Below are 21,029 nucleotides of genomic sequence, written 5' to 3'. Positions count from 1 at the left end.
TGGCCTAACTAATGATCTGTAAATTGGCATAAGAACCTTGCTATTTCTGCTACTAAAACCTCTTCCAATGCAACCAAGTATTCTACTGGCCTTACTGTTTGCACTGCTGCATTGTGTACCAAATTTTAAATTATCTGAAATAATAATTCCCAAGTCCCTTTCTTCTTTAGTTACAGTAAGTAATGTACCATTGAGACTATAATTGGCCTTTGGGTTTTTGGATCCTATATGCATATTTTTGCTCTTGGTAATATTAAATTTCAGACCTTATTTATTTGACCAGTCCTCTAGTTTTTTAATATCACTGTTCCTTTGATCAACCCCTCCTGGAACATCTATCCTGTTACATTCTTTTGTATCATCAGCAAACAAGCAAACCTTCCCCTTAAAGGGACAGTTTACTCAAAAATTTTCTCCCCTTTAATTTGTTCCCAATGATCCACTTTACCTGCTGGAGTGTATTAAATTGTTTACAAGTAGCTCCTTTACTCTTATATTGGCATTTGAAATTGTTGATTTAGCATGTGGTATCTCCACCTATTCTGAAAGTTTGTCGCCGCGCGTACCAGCTATAGATAAGCTTTGTAAACACAGCCAGCAGAAGAAATTACACTCCCAGTGCGATATAGCAGAGATAAGGTAATAAAATGTTGATTTTCCATTGTTCTCTCAAAGTACTGGTGATTGTTTTAAGGACAGATATAAGATAAAGAAGCAGGTATATTTGCACAATGTGATACAGTAATGAGATCAGATTATACCTACAAGCTCAACCCATTTTATTAGGTTGTGGCTTCAAAACACAAAATCAGAGCTTTAATATACACAAATAAGCCTTAAAAAGCTAATTTTCATACATTTTTTACTCTGCAGTTGGTAAAAAAGCAATTGTAAACACATTAAGGGAAAAACTATTTTACAGTATACTGTCCCTTTAAGACCACTTTCAATATCACTTATGAACATGTTAAACAAAACAGCCCCAAGAACTGACCCTTGGGGAACACCACTAGTAACTGACACCTCTTTTGTATATACTCCATTAATTGAAACCCTCTGTTGTCTATCTTTAAGCTAGCATTCTACCCACTGAACAATCTTAGCATCTATTCCAAGGCAATACATTTTGTGAATAAGTTTGTTGTGTGTCGAATGCTTTGCTAAAGTCTAGATATGCAACATCTACGACTCCTCCCTGGTCTATTATTTTAGTTACACGGTCAAAGAAATTAGATTAGTCTGACATGATCTTCCAACAGTGAAGCCATGCTGTCCTTTGTCTTCTAAGTTGTTTGTCTGAAGGAAGACAAGAATTTCCTTTATCTTTCCTTCAGACAAACAACTAAGAAGACAAAGGACAGCATGGTTTCACTGCTGGAAGATCATGTCAGACTAATCTAATTGATTTCTTTGACCATGTAACTAAAATATGAACCCGATAGAGCCTTATACTTAGCAGAAAGGACTATAAAGCTAGATTACGAGTTTTGCGTTATGATTCAAATAGCATTGTTACAGGCCATAACGCCTCATTTTCCCTAACGCTGCTATTACAAGTTTATGTAGCGCCACAAAAATCACCATCTACGCTCAAATCCAACGCTCTCCCAGACCAGTAGTTATTGATAGATCGTTACCAAAAACATTCACGAATCACTTAAAAAATATTAGACAGAGGCGGAGCGAGCGGCTAACTAAGATGGTCGCATGTAACTGAAGCTCCTCACGCAGGCTGGGCAAGTTAGCTCATAACCACAGATAACAACGAGGCACAGAGATATAAAACCTCAAACTGAGTATCGGAACATATAGAGAACGTTTGCTGAAATTTTGGTCCAGATCCGTATGCTATTATGGACATTATTTGAGCCGTCTACAACTGCGCCACGAGGCCTTTAAGCTCTACGCTACAGACAAGATGTAACACAGACCTCTACTCAAATCCACATACTGATCCGGATCGCCTAACATAATGGACACAGGTGAAATGTATAGCTTTATGAAAGAGGCGACAATGCTTGCACTAGTTGCTGTTAAGTTTACTAACTAAAAATATGGAGCATGCAGCGCTTTAAGATCCACCCTATCCACATGATACAAGGCCGAAATTTTGCAAAGGGGATATTTTTTGCTTTTAGTATACGCATGTAATCCTACGCCATATTAGGTCTATACACATGATCTGAAATGCTGCATTTGGGTTGAAGTACCTAACTTACATCGTTTCCCAGGCTTAACATATATCTGTATGTGAGATGCAGGTCGCAGCTGCGAACCGAACTGATCCATATAGCAAAGTACATACTAACACCCTGACTCATCTCTACACACGTCTGATGAATTCTTTCTCCTTGTGAAAATCTTTATGCAGCTGTGATTTGTTTTTTATTCTCTCAGTGGTTGGACACCAGATACTCATATCTATAACTGAGCAGTTAGCTGAGAAGAACACCCTCCTATCCCTCTTCCCACTGTTCTTAGTAGCAGTGGGTCAAATCCACTACCCTTTCCCGAGATCGCTCTGTGAGGGCAAAAACCCCAGGGAGCGGTATTCCTATTTACTTAGACTCATCCTTACTATATAATAAATATAATTGATCACCTGCTCTAACTTACAAAACACCTCCATGATGTCGCAGAGAAAATTGACCAGAAGTGACAAATCTCAAAAACTGCCTTTAACAACCCAGGGAGCCATGAACTCTTTTTTCAAACAAGCTGAAAAGCAAAAAGGCAATAAAGATCCAGATACCATACTAAGCTCACATGATGAAAGCTCTTGTGAAGCTGCAGATGCCATGTCAGACCTACAACCTACAACTATAAATGTTGGAAAAGTTGATATTATCACTTATGGCGCTATGGAAGCTCTGATAGAACAGGTTAAAACTTGCATTAAAAATGAGTGCGCAGGTTTGAAGAAAGATATTTCGGACTTATGCTATAGAGTTGATACTTTAGAAGAGCATGAATACATATCATCTCAGAAGATTGCAAACCTGTCCTCTAAAGCCTTTCAACACCATCATCGTATGACAGACCTAGAGGATAAATTAGATGATTTAGAAAATCGCTCCAGAAGGAGCAATCTACGCTTCAGGGGAATTCCTGAGACCATACAAAACAATGAGATACAAGATTATTTACAGTCCTTTTTTGCAGACCTGGTAAAGAACAACTCTGGCACTCTATCTGACATCATCTTGGACAGAGCACATAGAGCCCTACGTCCCAAGCCATCAGACAACTTACCTCCTCGGGACATTATTGTGCATTTTCAAAACTTCCACCATAGAGAGACTATCTACAACTATGCAAGGAAACAATCTTCTATACAGTTCCAGGGTCACCGAATTCAGATATTCCAAGACTTATCAGCAAGAACACTCCAAAAGAGAAGAGATCTTTCCTTTTTAAACTCCCATCTATGTGCTTTGAAGATCCAGTACAGATGGGGATTCCCAACTTCAGTTATTGCTGTTAAAAATGGGAAAAAAATCGAATGCTCTTACCCACCGGATGCAGAGCAATTCTGCCAGCAGTTGGGGATACCGTTGCCTGACCCCCAAACCTCAACTGTGCAATCCTCTACATCAAGTAAACAGGAAACCTCTAAATCGCAAAGAAGACCCTGGATGGACACTGCAATCCCTCTAAACAAGCGGCGACAAACCAGTAATGAGGAAGATGAGATTCAACCACCTTGAAGGAGACACGTAACTATGTGTGATTGCCTATGCTGACTATGCAACATTTGTTTGTAGACTTTTTCTCCTTTTATTTCAGGTTTAAAGGGAACTGTTTACAATCACCCTTCAAGTTATATTACACTAGACTTTATGTGTTTAAGGGATCTCTCATTTATGTTTTGAGGAATAAGATCCTAGATGTTCATCATGTTTCGATGTGCTTTGTCCAGTTATCTTGTTATTAATAGCCCGCATGTTTTGCACATATATATCTATGTAATTATATGATAATAGTCATGTTTATATTCAGTCGTACGATATAATAGTTCATGATTGAGTTGTTGAATGACCCCATAAGCTAGCTGTTAACTGCTGGGACAGGAATAGTCTCAACCTTGACTTAATATAAAGGCCCCACTTATTTTCTATCTCACTCACTAATACTCCTCAAACATGGATAGTAGCCCCTTAAATGTCTTAAATGTCTTCAATGTCTTAAATGCCTTAATCACTAGAAGCCAATTAGACAATAACCTATCCATTAACTGCAAACTCTGTTTTGCGAAACAAAAGCTACTCTTAGATAACAATAATACAGAGCTATTCACTAGAATCACTAATTCCCCTGAGTTCATAAATGTGAGATATGCACTGTAGAAGCGAATTATGCCACCTTAGTCCCCTTAAGTGGATATAAAACTGCAAGAATGTCCTGTTCTACAGAAAAATCTATATTATTCACACTGCTGCTATAAAGATATCTGTTTATATGAAAGTTTTGCTTGGATCTGAACAAATTTGATAGCATACACATAACATACCCCTTACCCCCTCTCCCCTCCTCCCCTCCCCCCCCACTCTCCCCATCTATCCTCTTACCATTCCATGTGCCTCCTACACGCTCATCACAATGCACCAGTGGGCATTTGCCCAGCTTGCCCAGAAGCCTCCATCAATTTAATTCCTCCAATCCCTACTCTATACCACCTTATTAGGCTCTTAGCCATACATTTTCCATTTCATTTTCACACATTGGTTCCCTTGTACAAATCTCTGGTTCCTTTATTTTAGAGGACACACACACACATGTCCTTTGCAATGCCTACCCATCCACATGAAGGATCAATATCAATAGCCACCCAAAATGTGAAGGGTTTCCTATCAGCTGAAAAACGCTCAATTGCTCTCCATGACTTTTACAAGAGAAATCTTGATATCATTATGGTTCAAGAGACACATTTTAAAAGAAACCATGAGCCCACACTCTCGTCCAAATATTACGATAAACACTACTATAGCTCAGGCCTGACCAGACATAACGGTGTTTGCACTCTATTTAGACGCAATACCTCTTTTGACCTACTACAACAATTCAATGATCATGAAGGTAGAATTTTAATACTGGTAGGACTTTATTATGGTAAGCCTATTACTCTCGCAAACATATACGCCCCCATCAGACCCACCCCCTGTTTTTTCCGAAAAGTTACAAACAAACTCCTAGATATTGCCAAAGGCCCAATCATATTAGGTGGGGATTTTAATTACCCTTCGGACCCTCTACTGGACACTTCAACAGGTCACTCCTACCTAAGAAATTCACAGATTAGGAATAATAATACATCTCTCCACACACTTAAACTGTTCGATACCTGGAGAACGGTACACCCCTCCATCAGAGATTACACATTTTTCTCCCACCCGCAAAAATCTTATACCAGACTCGATTACATATTCTGTGACCAAGCCTCATTGACGAATTTGGTTGACTCAAAAATCTCACACACTACATGGTCAGACCATAGTCTAGTTAAATCTATCTTTAAATGGACGAGTAAACCCAGTCACAGTCTAAACTGGAGATTAAATGAGTATATCCTCACAGACAATGAAATCATAGACCAACTCATCAAATTTACAGACGAATACTTTGTATTTAATATATCTGCAGACACGAACACCGCAAACAATTGGGAATCCTACAAGTGTTATATTAGGGGAGTTATCATACAGCTAACAGCGAAACTTAAAAAGCAGAGATCTGCTCAATTCGATACCTTGTCTAACTCTCTAGAGAAAAGTGAAGCTATACATAAAAAAGACCCAAAATCCCCACAAAAATTGTCCGCAGTAACGGAAGCTAGGGAAAGCCTTAATAAATTCTTGGTAGAAAATGCACATATGCGCGCCCTGACAACAAATGCTAAATTCTATGCTGAATCAAACAAAGCCGGAAAAATGTTAGCCAGATTCTTAAAAAAAAAGAGACTTTCCTCTCATATTCAATCCATTAAACAAAGCACAGGAGTAATTTGCACTAAAAACGAAGATATAGCTGATAGCTTCGTTACATACTACACCTCACTATATAACATAAACAACACAAATGATCAGGGGAACAGAGACAAGCTACAAGCGTATTTAGATTATATAGATGTTCCCTCTATCCCTGAAGAAGACGTGTCTATGCTAGACTCCCCCATTTCTTTACTAGAAGTGGTCAACACGGTTAAATCCATGTCCAATGGAAAATCACCAGGTCCAGATGGCCTTACAACCAAATTTTACCAGTTATTAGTAAGTAATCTTGCCCCACATTTACAAGAGCTATTTCTCTCTATAGACCAGGGTCTTACTTTCCCCCAATCTCTTTTAAATGCTATGATAACAGTAATTCCGAAACCAGATAAACCCAGAGATCTTGTTGGCAACTATAGACCGATTTCTCTCTTAAATGTAGATATTAAAATATATGCCAAGATCTTAGCTAATCGTCTTGCCCGTGTCCTACCGAAGGCCATCCACCCTGATCAGGTGGGATTCGTTAGTGGCCGTGAAGCAAAAGATAACACCACTAGACTCCTACATACATTATTAACCTCACACGAACAAACAAGCCCCCTAGTGATGCTGTCTACTGATGCTGAGAAGGCCTTCGACAGGGTCGACTGGCATTTTATGTGGTCGGCCCTGTCGAAATTCGGTCTCTCAGACATATTCTTGTCCAGAGTACAAGCCCTATATCATAACCCTCAAGCCACTATTAAGGTTAATGACATAATATCACAATCTTTCCCTATCTCTAATGGCACCAGGCAGGGGTGTCCGTTATCCCCTCTCCTATTCCCTCTCACGGTAGAAATCTTAGCTATTCAAATCAGAAACACTCCAAATATTTTGGGAATTAAGGTAGGCAACATCCAACAAACATGTCTCCTGTTTGCAGATGACATCATCTTCACTCTGCAGGCACCACTAACTTCCATACCAGCCCTGATACGAGATCTGGAGAGTTATAAACAACTTTCCAACTACTCAATTAACATGAATAAATCGAGCATTATTCCCATCCACATGAACTCAATGGAAATGGACTATATTTTACATAAAACTCCCTTCCCTGTCGTAAATACCCTTAGATATCTAGGACTAAATATACCAAAGAACCCTAAGAATTTATTCCAAGAGAACTATACAACACTTCAAACTCATGTCTTCTCCCTATTACATACATGGCATAAGCAAGGACACCTTTCCTGGATAGGCCGCATAAACACAATAAAGATGATGATACTCCCTAAATATCTATACATATTCCAGGCTCTACCAATATCATTACCGAGACACTACCTTCGTACGCAACAAAAGATGCTAGATTCTTTTATTTGGGCTTACAAAAAAACAAGGGTATCAAAGAATTCCATGTATTTAGGTAAGGAGGAAGGTGGCCTAAATGTCCCAAATTTAATTCAGTACCACAAAGCGACACATTTAACACGAATAGTCTCATGGTCTCATAACCCCACCTCCAAACTATGGATCCAAATGGAAGCAGCCTCCCTCGGCTTAAGTGGGATGCGAGATCTATGTTGGCTCCCTAAATCATCCAGACCCCCTATAACCAAGGCTAATGAATGTATAAAAACTACCTTAACCATATGGGACTCTCTTATTCGAAATTCGAACACTCTCTCTACCCCAATCTCCCCAATGACTCCACTGTTAAACAACACCCTTTTTTTATCCCAATACCAGTTTAAATTTGAACCAGAAGATTCTTCCCTGAAAAATATGCCTATATTTTTACTCACAGAAAACTCCCAAATTAGGGATAGAATTGCCTTAAGGGAATCAATAGGCTCTCCTTTCCACTGTTGGTTTCCCTATTTCCAAATACGACAAGCAATTATGGATAACCCTCATAAAAATGATTGCCTCCGTCCGCTTACCCCATTTGAGAAGCTATGCAATACAAAAGACATTCAAAAATCCCATCTCTCTCTCACACATAAACTCTTAAGAGCTATACACACAGTCAAACTACCCTCATATACCACCAAATGGGAAACTGAACTTCGAGTTCAGCTCCCAAAAGATACCTGGCTACAATGTTTTAACACAGTCCACTCCTCTTCCTCCTCACTCATCCTAACCGAACTTAACTATAAGATTATCTCACGCTGGTATCTCACACCTCAAAAATTGAATGAAATATATCCAGGAGCTAACTCGAGCTGCTGGAGGTGATGCGGGGAAGTGGGCACACTTTCCCACATATGGTGGTCCTGTAACAAAATGTCCACTTATTGGGCTCAAATCGAGTGTTGCATCAATCTTATATTGAACACACAGATATCCCTTTCGGCAACCATGATCTTACTAAACCAAATCCCTAAATTGGAATGTGTCTACCGGAGAAAACTCCTTCAGCTGATGTTAACATGTGCCAGACGTGTTGTCCCTCGGTATTGGAAACAGGCTCATCCCCCTACTTATGACCATTGGGTGACAGAAGTCACACATATACTAGCTCTAGAGAAGAGACATTATTGTTTTGTAGGAAAGAGAGATTTTATACTAGATGTAATTTTCCTATGGGAACAAAGAACACTATGACTCTACAAAAGCGACCCTTTTTCACTGCTATACACAACAGGCTCTATAATCATTCGAAGTATGTGTTTTACTCTATGTAAGGATTAACTGCAAAGGAACTACATGGAATCACGTTACAGTATACTATATTACTCTATAATCTATCTTTACTCATCTTTATATTTGTCTACTTCCCCCTATCCCCTACCGTTACCTGCCTGAACCCCTCTCATATTCCCCCTCTGACTTCCCCCATCCCTCTTGCTTTAAGATACAACAGAGACTCAAGGTAGCTGGAAAACATTCGCTGATTTATGCTGTCTAATTATTTATCTATGTTACACCTAAAAAAGACAAGTGCAAGGAAATTATATCGTATTGTATTTCACCATGACATAATGTACCCTTGTATACCTTTATACCTTTATTTTTGCTGTATATCATCCTACTGATCCCTATCGCCGCACACCCTAACCCTCTCCATATCCTTCCTCAAACCTCCTTTCTCCCTCCCGTCCCCTATATATCCCCTCTCTCGTTATATACCTTTTTACTAATCCCTATTATTATTTGCCCTATCCCTCTCCATACCCTTCCTCAGTCCACCTCTATCCCTCTCACCCAAAGCATTTATTTTTAATTTTATTTTTGTTTTCCTTCAAATAAGGGAAAGAAATGGTCAATAAGATGTTATAATATCTTACTGTAATTGAAAAGCATTTATTGGTTTTTGTTTGTTGTTCATTCTATGTCCTTGTTATTTCCCAAAAAGTCAATAAAAATTTGTTTAAACAAAAAAAAAAAAATATTAGACAAAGTACACTTATACTCATACAAACACTCGACAATTTTTATTTTTTTCATAATGTATTTAGAATAAAAAATATAACGGATAAAAGATACGAGATCTCGGGGTTAGAAAAAAAAGGCACAAAAAACAATTTCACATTGACTTACATAGACATACATGAACATACACTCATTTAGATACATCTACGTACAAATATCATCACATACATACAGAATTAGATACATACAAACAATATACAGCACATTACGCACACAAAACATATTTTAATTATGAAATTAACATGATTTAGCCACTTTTTCTCAAAAGGACATGACGTCACTCACTTTACGCTCAACACAAGTGTTGGAAGTTTTTTTTCCAGGAAATTTCTCGCCTCCACTGACTTCTATGGGGAATACGTGCTCGTGCACGCGACCGGCAGATTTCCGTAATGCAAGAGAAATTTTTCTCCTTTAAAACTCGTAATAGCAGCGTTAGGATTGTAGGGCTAATTCATTCATTCTTGCGTTGGTCCCGCTATGACAAATAGATCAAGAAATAGACTATGTCACACTGGAGTTATGTGTTTTACTTGTGTGAACATCACTACAACATCACATTCTTTTACGAAATTACATTACATCAACTATAAATCACCATCAATTATATCATTAACAATACGAAATCGGTTTCAAGAATTAAATCATATTTAAACGGACAGAAATAATACTTTTTAAGATTACATTATTCACAAACAGTAGGCCATTTTAAACACTTCTCTCATTTACGTTTATTATAGCATTTCAGTTATTCAAGTCATATGCTTGGATGAACAGCATATCTAGATAGGCTCACCTTTTGTCATTGCCTCATACATGTGCATTGCTCTTTACTCAACAAACTATATAGAAACAATGAACACATTTACATCATACAAGTACATTTGAAGGTTGGTTAACATTGGATTCTCTCTCTCAATCATGAAAGAGAAATTATGGCTTTACTGTCCCTTTAACATCAAGATTTAACCATAATATAACATTAGGAATTCTGTAGAATAATAAGATATCATTAGAAAATATTAGAGTTGTCGCTTTTTTAGAAGGAACAACAATTATACTGCTTTATATAAATGAACATATGTGGGAGAGAATCACAATACATACATATATGTACATAACATACATCACACAACAACAAAACACACATTTATATTTTTAATCATCACACAATAAGAATGTTGCAAAATACAACAGAATGAAGATTTGCAAACTAGACAGGCATGTAGCTAATATGATGACATCATTCTAAGCTTCAACCATACAGATTACAGCATTAGGACTGTACCGCCCCTTTCACCAGTTTCTCACTCAATACTATAATATTATATATATGTAGATGAGAGGTTGAAAGATCTTCATTATTATTGTGATTTTAATGGGACGCGTAAAATATTGACATCTCGCCAATCACTTAAATATATAATATTATAGATGTCAGCTGGAAGATCTTCATTATTATTGCGGTTTCAATGGGACACATAAAATATTGAAATCTAAACAATCACTTATAAATAGAATATTATAGATGTCTGCCGTTACTTTATCGTTTTGCAACAATATTGCAGCAACATTGATCGATCAGATTCTATGCCATGTCTATGCACACATTATACAGAAGTATGCACTTTTAATCATGTTAGCGTGGACGTGTGGTTTTTACTATAACATTGCGTTTAATAAGTATTTATTACGCATATGAACAAACATCACAGAGATGCACTGTATAGGTTACATTTTACACTTACACATTACGATTTATTGGGGGAAAATAACATTTCAGCAAACACCGAAAAAAACGCCCACTTTGAAAGCATTCGCGCTGCTCACATAAAATCAGCAATCATTATGAACACGCTACCATTGGACATTTTGCACTATAAAAACCCCAAACAACATGACCAAAGCGTCCCTGGTGATCAACATTGTATCAAATCGCTTTTGTGTTTTTGCATACCTTGTTACTCCTTGTGCGTTTGCTCTGCTGTTTGGCTTTGTGCTGCTTGGCTTGGCAAATAGGGATGATCCGCAGTTAGCTTGTGTAGGTGCTGTTGGACAAGTTTTGTACAACATAATCAGGCGGGCTCGGCGTCTCCAAGAGAGGCGTGGGGAACGTCTGTTCAGAGGTCCTCGTGTTGAAAGGGTGATGCCCACCTTTGAGAACATGAGCAACTTCGAGGTTTATGACAAGTATAAGCTCAGTCGAGAGCAACTCATGGGCCTTTACGAAGTACTTAAACCTCATCTGGAGCCACGTAAACATATGCGGACTGCAATCCCTGGCATGACCAAGATGCTATGCTGCATACATGTACTGGCCTCCGGAAATTTTCAATCCTCAGAGGGGTACATGCATGGGTTGTCTCAGGGCACCTTCTCTGTGGTTTTTGACAAGTTTCTGGACGCCATGGTACGAGTTTGTAAGCTTTACATAGGATTCCCTCAAAATGAGGATGATTGGAGGAAACTCAAGTGTGAATTCTATGCAATAGCTCAAATGCCCAATGTCTTGGGAGCAATAGATTGCACCAACATTGCGCAGCATGCTCCAACAGAAGAGATCCCCTACCGAAATCGCAAACACTTTCATAGTCTCAACGTGCAGTTTGTTTGCGAGGCACGGATGAGGATTATGCAGGTGTGTGCAAATTTCTGGGGGGCTTTTCATGATGCCCGCATCCTCAGGCAGTCGTCACTGTGGTGGCAGTTTGAGGACAGACAGTTTCCCCATGGGTGGCTCGTTGGTGAGTACTTGTGCACAGCACGGTTAAGAAGTTAGACAATTGCCACTGTAATGTTCAAAAACAGTTGTGTTTGTGTAATGTGCAAAATGTGCAGATATAGGATGTGCTTTAACCATTTATTTGTCTTTCAGCAAATGTCTAGTTTTAGCGAAAAACAGATATGTAGCAGGTCATAGCTTAAATGGACAGATATAGGATGCGCTTTAACCATTTATTTGTCTTTCAGCAAATGTCTAGTTTTAGCTCGAAACAGATATGTAGCACGTCATAGCTTAAATGTGCAGCAATAGGATGCGATTTAACCATTTATTTGTCTTTCAGCAAATGTCTCGTTTTAGCTCCAAACAGATTTGTAGCAGGTCATAGCTTAAATATGCAGATTCTGAGGCCGAATTATCAAAGGTCTTGCGGATCTGATCCGACAGTGCGGATCATTTCTGTAAGACCTCGCTGAATTTGGAGAGTAATACGCTCTCCATACTCAGCATTACACCAGCAGCTCACAAGAGCTGCTGGTGCAACGCTGCCCCCTGCAGACTCACGGCCAATGGACAGCCAGCAGGGAGGTGTCAATCAACCTGATCGTACTCGATCGGGTTGAATTGTGGCGATTCCTGTCCGCCTGCTCGGAGCAGGCTGACAGGGTTATGGAGCAGCGGTCTTTAGACCACTGCTTCATAACTGCTGTTTCTGGCGAGTCTGAAGCCTCGCCAGAAACACGGGCCCACAAGCTCCATACAGAGCTTGATAAACGGGCCTCATAGGATGTGCTTTAACCATGTATTTGTCTCTTTCCGCAAATGTCTAGTTTTAGCTCCAAACAGATATGTAGCAGGTCATAGCTTAAATGTGCAGCTATAGGATGCGATTTAACTGTTTATTTCTCTTTCAGCAAATGTCTAGTTTTAGCTCCAAACAGATATGTAGCAGGTCATAGCTTAAATGTGCAGCTATAGGATGCGATTTAACCATTTATTTGTATTTCAGCAAATGTCTATTTTTAGTTCCAAACAGATATGTAGCAGGTCATAGCTTAAATGTGCAGATATAAGGTGCGCTTTAACCATTTATTTCTCTTTCAGCAAATGTCTAGTTTTAGCTCCAAACAGATATGTAGCAGGTCATAGCTTAAATGTGCAGCTGTAGGATGCGATTTAACCATTTATTTCTCTTTCAGCAAATGTCTAGTTTTAGCTCCAAACAGATATGTAGCAGGTCATAGCTTAAATGTGCAGCTATAGGAGCGCTTTAACCATTTATTTGTCTTTCAGCAAATGTCTAGTTTAGGAGATTTTTGTATACACAAATGCATTGTATCACTTTGGGATACTGCAGGCCGTCCAGGCGCCCCGAGACCTCTTCCAAGATGAGGAGGCCGAGCCAGTCCTAGAGGTGCCATTCCGGGACGAGGGGGTCAATGTCAGAGCCAACATCATCAACCACCACTTCAGACGGTAAATACTATATGTTATATAGGAGCATTGCGAATATGTGAGACTTTGAGTAAAATGAAAGTAGAATTGTGCGAACATGTTAGGATTGTTCAAGAAATGATTATAGAAAAATGTTAAATATATTTTATCATCATAGGTAATTTGTACATCATATGATTCTGGCATTGGCTCCTGTAATGACTTTGCCACCTGATTTTTATAGACAACATCAGATGGTAAGTATACACAATGTATGGACCGAGACTGGGGAGGGATGATTTTGCCCAATGATCGATCATATGGCATACAATTAGTTTACATTTAGTATTTAGTTTAGATATTATTAGATTTTATTCTGAAAGGGATAAATGCCGTAGATAGCTGATAAAGGGATAATCTGAAGCACATTAGAATGACAAAGTCATACATCAGAGGTTAAGTATTGACAATGTATGTGAGTCAGCGTTACAATGTATTGTTAGAACAGAACACAAGAGGCTACATACATAAGCTATTGCAGTAAAAAAAATAAGAAATAGATAGGTAGGGGAGGGATGCAGAACTATGTACCATTTTATTAGAGATTTGATTTACACTTTAGTCTCCATTAGGGAGATTGACTTCATCGCCAGACTGAAAGTGAAGAATGCCAGACTGAAGGTGACGAATACCTATGTGATCCTGTTTGTGGCATTGTCTTTCAGCTGTGCTGACTTTGAAAAACATACAAAGACACGTTCACATGGTAAGTGTACACAATGCTCTGGAACAAGACTGGGGGTGCAGGATACATCCTATGGGAAACACTTATGTTTCCTCTTTTCTTTTAGATGTTATTTCACAATACTCTATTTGGAAAGTGATGAATATGACACATAATGAAGATAAACTGATATCTTAAATAGAATCGACTTTTAAAGACCATACATCCAGGTTAGTTTGCAGAATGCATGCTTTTAAGAATCATAGGAGGAATAATGTAAAAATAGTTCATAATATATTGAATTTGTCTGACAATTTTCACCATGTCCTATTTTTTTAAGACGCTTATTTAATATACATTCCCCCTACTTTGTGCTAGAGAGGACTCAGATTGTGATCAATCAGACAGATGAAGGGATACATTTCCTAGTTGACATTTAGGTATATTAGTTTTTGAAGGGACAGGAAATATTACATTCAATTATGTCCCTCATACAATTAAATAATTATGAATTTTTAACATAATTGGATAATAGGCATTATGTTTAATTTTAAATGTTAATATGTAAGTCAACTCTTGATTAGACAATTTAATGTGATTAATTTAAAATTAGGTATAGATAGATCTAGATCTAGATCTCCAGTCTGAACCTGGCTTTAATCTCAAAACAAACAATACATGTTAGAGCATAGACAGAAGATGTATTTACAATTATTAGATTTAACGAATATTTGTTATTCATGTGTTCATTAACCCCTTAATGACCGAGGACGTGCAGGGTACGTCCTCAAAAAAAAGGCAGTTAACGCCTGAGGACGTACCCTGCACGTCCTCGGTGTGGAAAGCAGCTGGAAGCGATCCTGCTCGCTTCCAGCTGCTTTCCGGTTATTGCAGTGATGCCTCGATATCGAGGCATCCTGCAATAACCATTTTTAGCCATCCGGTGCAGAGAGAGCCACTCTGTGGCCCTCTCTGCACCGGACATTAACGGCTACGTTCGTTGGTGGGTGGGAGCCGGTGTGGGAGGTGGGTGGCGGCCATCGATGGCCTTTGTGATGCGGAGGGGGGCGGGATCGGGGGCAGGGACGACCGGGGGGATGCGCACGGATGCGCGCACGTGCACGGGGAGGCTGGGCGGGCGCGTGCACGGGGAGGGAGCGGGTGGGAACGCTACAGAAAGTTTGTTGTTAGAAGTGGGGATCAAAGGGGTTCATATATTTATTTGGTGATCGGTTTGACTGGTGGGGTATTGGACTGTGGGGGGGAAGCTACACTACAGAAACAAATAAAAAAAAAATAATAAAAAAAAACATTTTTATTTGCAAACTGGGTACTGGCAGACAGCTGCCAGTACCCAAGATGGCCCCAATAAGGCAGAGGGGGAGGGTTAGGGAGCTATTTTGGGGGGATCAGGGAGGTTGGGGGCTAAGGGGGGACCCTACATAGCAGCATATGTAAATATGCTAAAAAAAAAATATTATTTTTTTTTAATACCTTTTATTTTAGTACTGGCAGACTTTCTGCCAGTACTTAAGATGGCAGGGACAATTGTGGGGTGGGGGAGGGAAGAGAGCTGTTTGGGAGGGATCAGGGGGTGGGATGTGTCAGGTGGGAGTCTGATCTCTACACTAAAGCTAAAATTAACCCTGCAAGCTCCCTACAAACTACCTAATTAACCCCTTCACTGCTGGCCATAATACACATGTGATGCGCAGCAGCATTTAGCGGCCTTATAATTACCAAAAAGCAACGCCAAAGCCATATATGTCTGCTATTTCTGAACAAAGGGGATCCCAGAGAAGCATTTAAAACCATTTGTGCCATAATTGCACAAGCTGTTTGTAAATAATTTTAGTGAGAAACCTAAAGTTTGAAAAAGTGAACATTTTTTTTTTATTTGATTGCTTTTGGCGGTGAAATGGTGGCATGAAATATACCAAAATGGGCCTAGATCAATACTTGGGGTTGTCTACTACACTACACTAGAGCTAAAATTAACCCTAGAAGCTCCCTACATGCTCCCTAATTAACCCATTCACTGCTGGGCATAATACACGTGTGGTGCGCAGTGGCATTTAGCAGCCTTCTAATTACCAAAAAGCAAAGCCAAAGCCATATATGTCTGCTATTTATGATCAAAGGGGATCCCAGAGAAGCATTTACAACCATTTATTCCATAATTTTATGAGTTGTTTGTAAATAATTTCAGTGAGAAACCTAAAGTTTGTGAAAAAATTTGTGAAAAAGTAAAAAGAAGTTTTTATTTGATCGCATTCGGCGGTGAAATGGTGGCATGAAATATACCAAAATGGGCCTAGATCAATACTTTGGGATGTCTTCTAAAAAAAAATATACATGTCAATGGATATTCAGAGATTCCTGAAAGATATCAGTGTTCCAATGTAACTAGCGCTAATTTTGAAAAAAAGTGGTTTGGAAATGGCAAAGTGCTACTTGTATTTATGGCCCTATAACTTGCAAAAAAAGCAAAGAACATGTAAACATTGGGTATTTCTAAACTCAGGACAAAATTTAGAAACTATTTAGCATGGGTGTTTTTTGGTGGTTGTAGATGTGTAACAGATTTTGGGGGTCAAAGTTAGAAAAAGTGTGTTTTTTTCCATTTTTTCCTCATATTTTATAATATTTTTTATAGTAAATTATAAGATATGATGAAAATAATGGTATATTTTGAAAGTCCATTTAATGGCGAGAAAAACGGTATATAATATGTGTGGGTACAGTAAATGAGTAAGAGGAAAATTACAGCTAAACACAAACACCGCAAAAATGTAAAAATAGCCTTGGTCCCAAACGGACAGAAAATGGAAAAGTGCTGTGGTCATTAAGGGGTTAAATAGCATAATTGATTTCAGATTCAAATATTTTTATATTTTTCTCTTACAGATTTTCATTTTTGATGAATTCCAAAACGAATATTGATTTGTTTGATTTTTTTTAAAAATAAATATCTTTACATACTATATTATTTTATGTATTTATTTAAATACATATTTCATATATATATATATATATATATATATATATATATATATATATATATATATATATATATATATATATTCATATTCTCTATCCAAGTAAGATAATAAGAAATACTTCCTTCGAATATTAGGACATGTAAACAAAATATTAGTTCCATGACTGTTTGTTAAAGTAACTATTTTACAAGCACATGCCTGATATTAAATATAATACTGTTGCACTTTTATTTAATTATCAACACAGCTCAAGCAGATAATGATTGTTAAAGTCTTGTATCTTACAAAAGTGAGGGTGGAGTTAGATACAGCCATCTCATTTTTGGTTGTGTGATTTAGAGATGTACAAATCATAAAATGTAAATGACGAGGCTATGCATTATAAAGTCTACATAACAACCTTGGTCATGTCACTTTTAAGAAATGTGTAGGGTGAACTTGTTAGGATAAAGTGACAGTGTAGTTTAATTTATATAGTCACATTCTAATATTATATTTTTATAAAGTTTAACATATTCTAACAATAAATATAGCTTAGTTATTATGTTATCATTATTTGCAAGGTAACCTAGGTAGATTACTTGAGCTTTAAAGAAAACATGATAGCTAAGTTTATTTTCACATTTAGACAGAGCTAGTTATTGTATGCCATATTGATGACTTTTCACTCTAGTGGAGTCATTTGAAGGGACAGTTAACTCATAGATATTTTAACATATAATTTCTCACAGTTATCTTCTTTACCTGCTGGAGTGTATAAAATAGTTTACAAGTATTTCTGTTACCCTTCATTTTTATTTTAAAATAGTTTATTTCTCCTATGGTATCTCCACATATTCATAATGTTTTTGATCTTAAGGCAAAGCTGTGTAAACACAGCCATTATAAGATATTTCACTCCCAATGGTGCATACAATATAAAAGGTAATACAAAGTAAAAATATATTACCAGATGCAGATGAGAGGAGCAGGTTCCCGGTATCAATTCCTCCTTCGATACGGACTACGTCCACCTTGGAGATGTTGGGACGCAGCATGTCCTCCCAGCGGCTGTATACAAATGTCTGTTCTGGCCCTCCACCTGTCCCTGCATGGTTTGCATTCTCCCTTGACATCTTCTTTTTGAGTTCACTTCTGCAGTCCCGGTAGCGGTGCTGTATTGATTTGACATCCCTCCTGAAGTCCTCCACTGCATTGATGGCATCCGTGATCTCCAGCCACAACTTTTTCTTATCTGAAGGGGTGGCCTTCAGTGCCTGCAGCCTCCTAGCCCTCTCCATATAGGCTGCTATGAGGACCTTCTTCTCCTCCGTGGTATACCTCTCCTCCCTCTGCCTGGGCTTTCCCTGTGATGTGAGCCTCTGTTGTCCGGAGTGTATTGCGCCCTGTCTGCGCTCCTGCCCTACACCACTGGGCCTAGCCACTTGTTCATCTTCAACAAAGTGGCTGGGTCCACCCACCCCTTCCTATCCCCCTTCTTCACCCCCTTCCTCTCCCTAACCCCCTCCATAACCTGCTGAGTACCTTGCTGCATAATAAGCTGTAAGAGCTCCTTGCTGATCTCCTGCCTTGGCTCTCCCCTAGCCCTCCTTCCCGCCATACTCATTCCAAATGTGAAAGTGCCCAAATGAAAGGGGGTCAAAATAATGAACTAAAAGTAAAAAGTGCTCAAACTGTGAATGGTCTTAAAAAAATAGGATAAGGGGTATTAATTAACAGACAAACGTATAAAAAAATGGATTAAATGAGGGCATGTAAACAATAAGTTAGTGCAAATCAACCAAATTCTAACTATGGGATGGGTATGGGATTAAAGGGAATGGGGTATGGAGTGTATGTGTGTGTATGTAGTGCTACTGCTATGCGTATGTATTTATTGAATGTGTTTGTGTGTAAATGTGTTTATGTAATGTACCAAAAAACAGCACTCGCACACTCACCCAGACAAACTCTCACTCTCACTCACTAAATGTCTGTTTCTCACTAACTATAACTCTCTCTCACTAACTCACTCACTAACTCTCTATCTCTCACTAACTAACTTTCACTCTCTCTCACTAACTAACTCTCACTCACTAACTCTCTGTCTCTCACTAACTCGCTAACTCTCAGAAACCTCCAGCGCCTAGACCTGCACCTATCTTGAGAAAACAATACAGTCAAAGAAGCCATGTTTCTAGCGTGCTTATATACCCTATGTAAATGGTTAATGATTTACTGGTTTGCAAAGTAAAGGAAGTTCAGGTGTGCTTTAGTGATGATTTGCATGTGTTCGTATCGTATTAGTTAAGTGTTGTAAATGTTTATTTTGTAATAATGTTTTCAATTCATCAATGCAAATGTTTTGTTTGTGCATTAGTGTGCAATTCATTTTTCATGTTGTTTTGTTCCGTGATGCAGATCGCAACGTATTTTCCTAATCCTGGTTTAGTGTAAATGTTATGTAGTATTAGTTGTAAAGGATTGTGAATGTTAAATGCATATGTGTTATGTTGCGTGAGCGATTGCTGTTTGTACATTTGAGCTGACTGTTTTTCTTGTCCATGATGTTGTATACGTAATATGACAGAGCAGTGTGTCGAGTGTTAGAAGACAAATCCGTGTATTCTTCATTTTGCATTGATCTCTATGGGAGAATCCATTACGCGTCCGTGATTACGCTAGGGAAATAAACGCGGTACTCGTATTACCACGATGCATAACGAGGTTCTTTTCAGACTTGTAATCCTGACGTTCTGAAAAGTGCGCAATGAAAATAACGCACATGCTCATTGCGAAGAGCCATTACGCCATAACTTGTAATCTAGCTGATAGTTGGCACTAATATTTGTGCATACAATCGAAAGAAAACGATGTTGCTAGGCAGCTTGAAAAAAGATCCTTTATTGTTCACCAGGTAAAAAATTTTTATAACAAGGAAAAATCCATATTAAAAAGAGAGTTGTAAAAACAAAACACACATCCTCTCAGACTGTAGGACGCGTTTCGGGTTGCCCCGTATTCTAATATTTGTGCATCTCAGAAAAGCTCAACTAGAAACATTATAAAACACACTTACTAAGTTACTATATATAATGGACAGTAGCAAGGACTATACAGTGGGTATTGAAAAGAATCACCCCCCTTGAAAATAATCCCATTTTGTTGCTCTGCAGCCTGAAATAAAGACAGACACAGTTTTTGTTTATCCAGTTGTAAATACTCAGTGCAACTTATAACATCCAAGTGAAAGATATAACATCAACATGTTAGGCAAAACTAAAAACAAATCAAAAGCAGAATTACTGATTTGGGAAAAAGAATCACCCCCTTGTGTCAGTATTTTGTTGGTCCACATTTTGCTTTAATTACAGCCTTTAGTCTGTTGGGATATGTCTCTACTAACTTTGCACATCTAGACTGTGCAATATTTGCCCACTCTTCTTTGTAGAAGTTCTCCCGTTCCGTTACATTTGATGGTGACCGTTTGTGGACTGCAGTCTTCAAGTGATGGCACAGATATTCAATAGGGTTTAAGTCTGGGCTCTGACTAGGCCATGCAAGCACATTCACCTTTTTCTCCTTCCACCACTGTGTGGTCATTTTTGCTGTGTGCTTTGGGCATTGTCATGTTGGAAGATAAACCTTCTTCCCATTGACAACTTCCTGGCAGAGGGCAGCAGATTTTCCTCAAGAATTTTACAGTATTTTGCCCCATTCATTATTCCTTCTATTCTGACAAGCGCTCCGGTGCC

The sequence above is a fragment of the Bombina bombina genome, chromosome 1, assembly GCF_027579735.1.
Source record: "Bombina bombina isolate aBomBom1 chromosome 1, aBomBom1.pri, whole genome shotgun sequence".
Taxonomy (NCBI): Eukaryota; Metazoa; Chordata; class Amphibia; order Anura; family Bombinatoridae; genus Bombina; species Bombina bombina.
The sequence above is the reverse complement of the archived record's forward strand: the minus strand, read 5'-3'. Positions refer to the sequence as shown.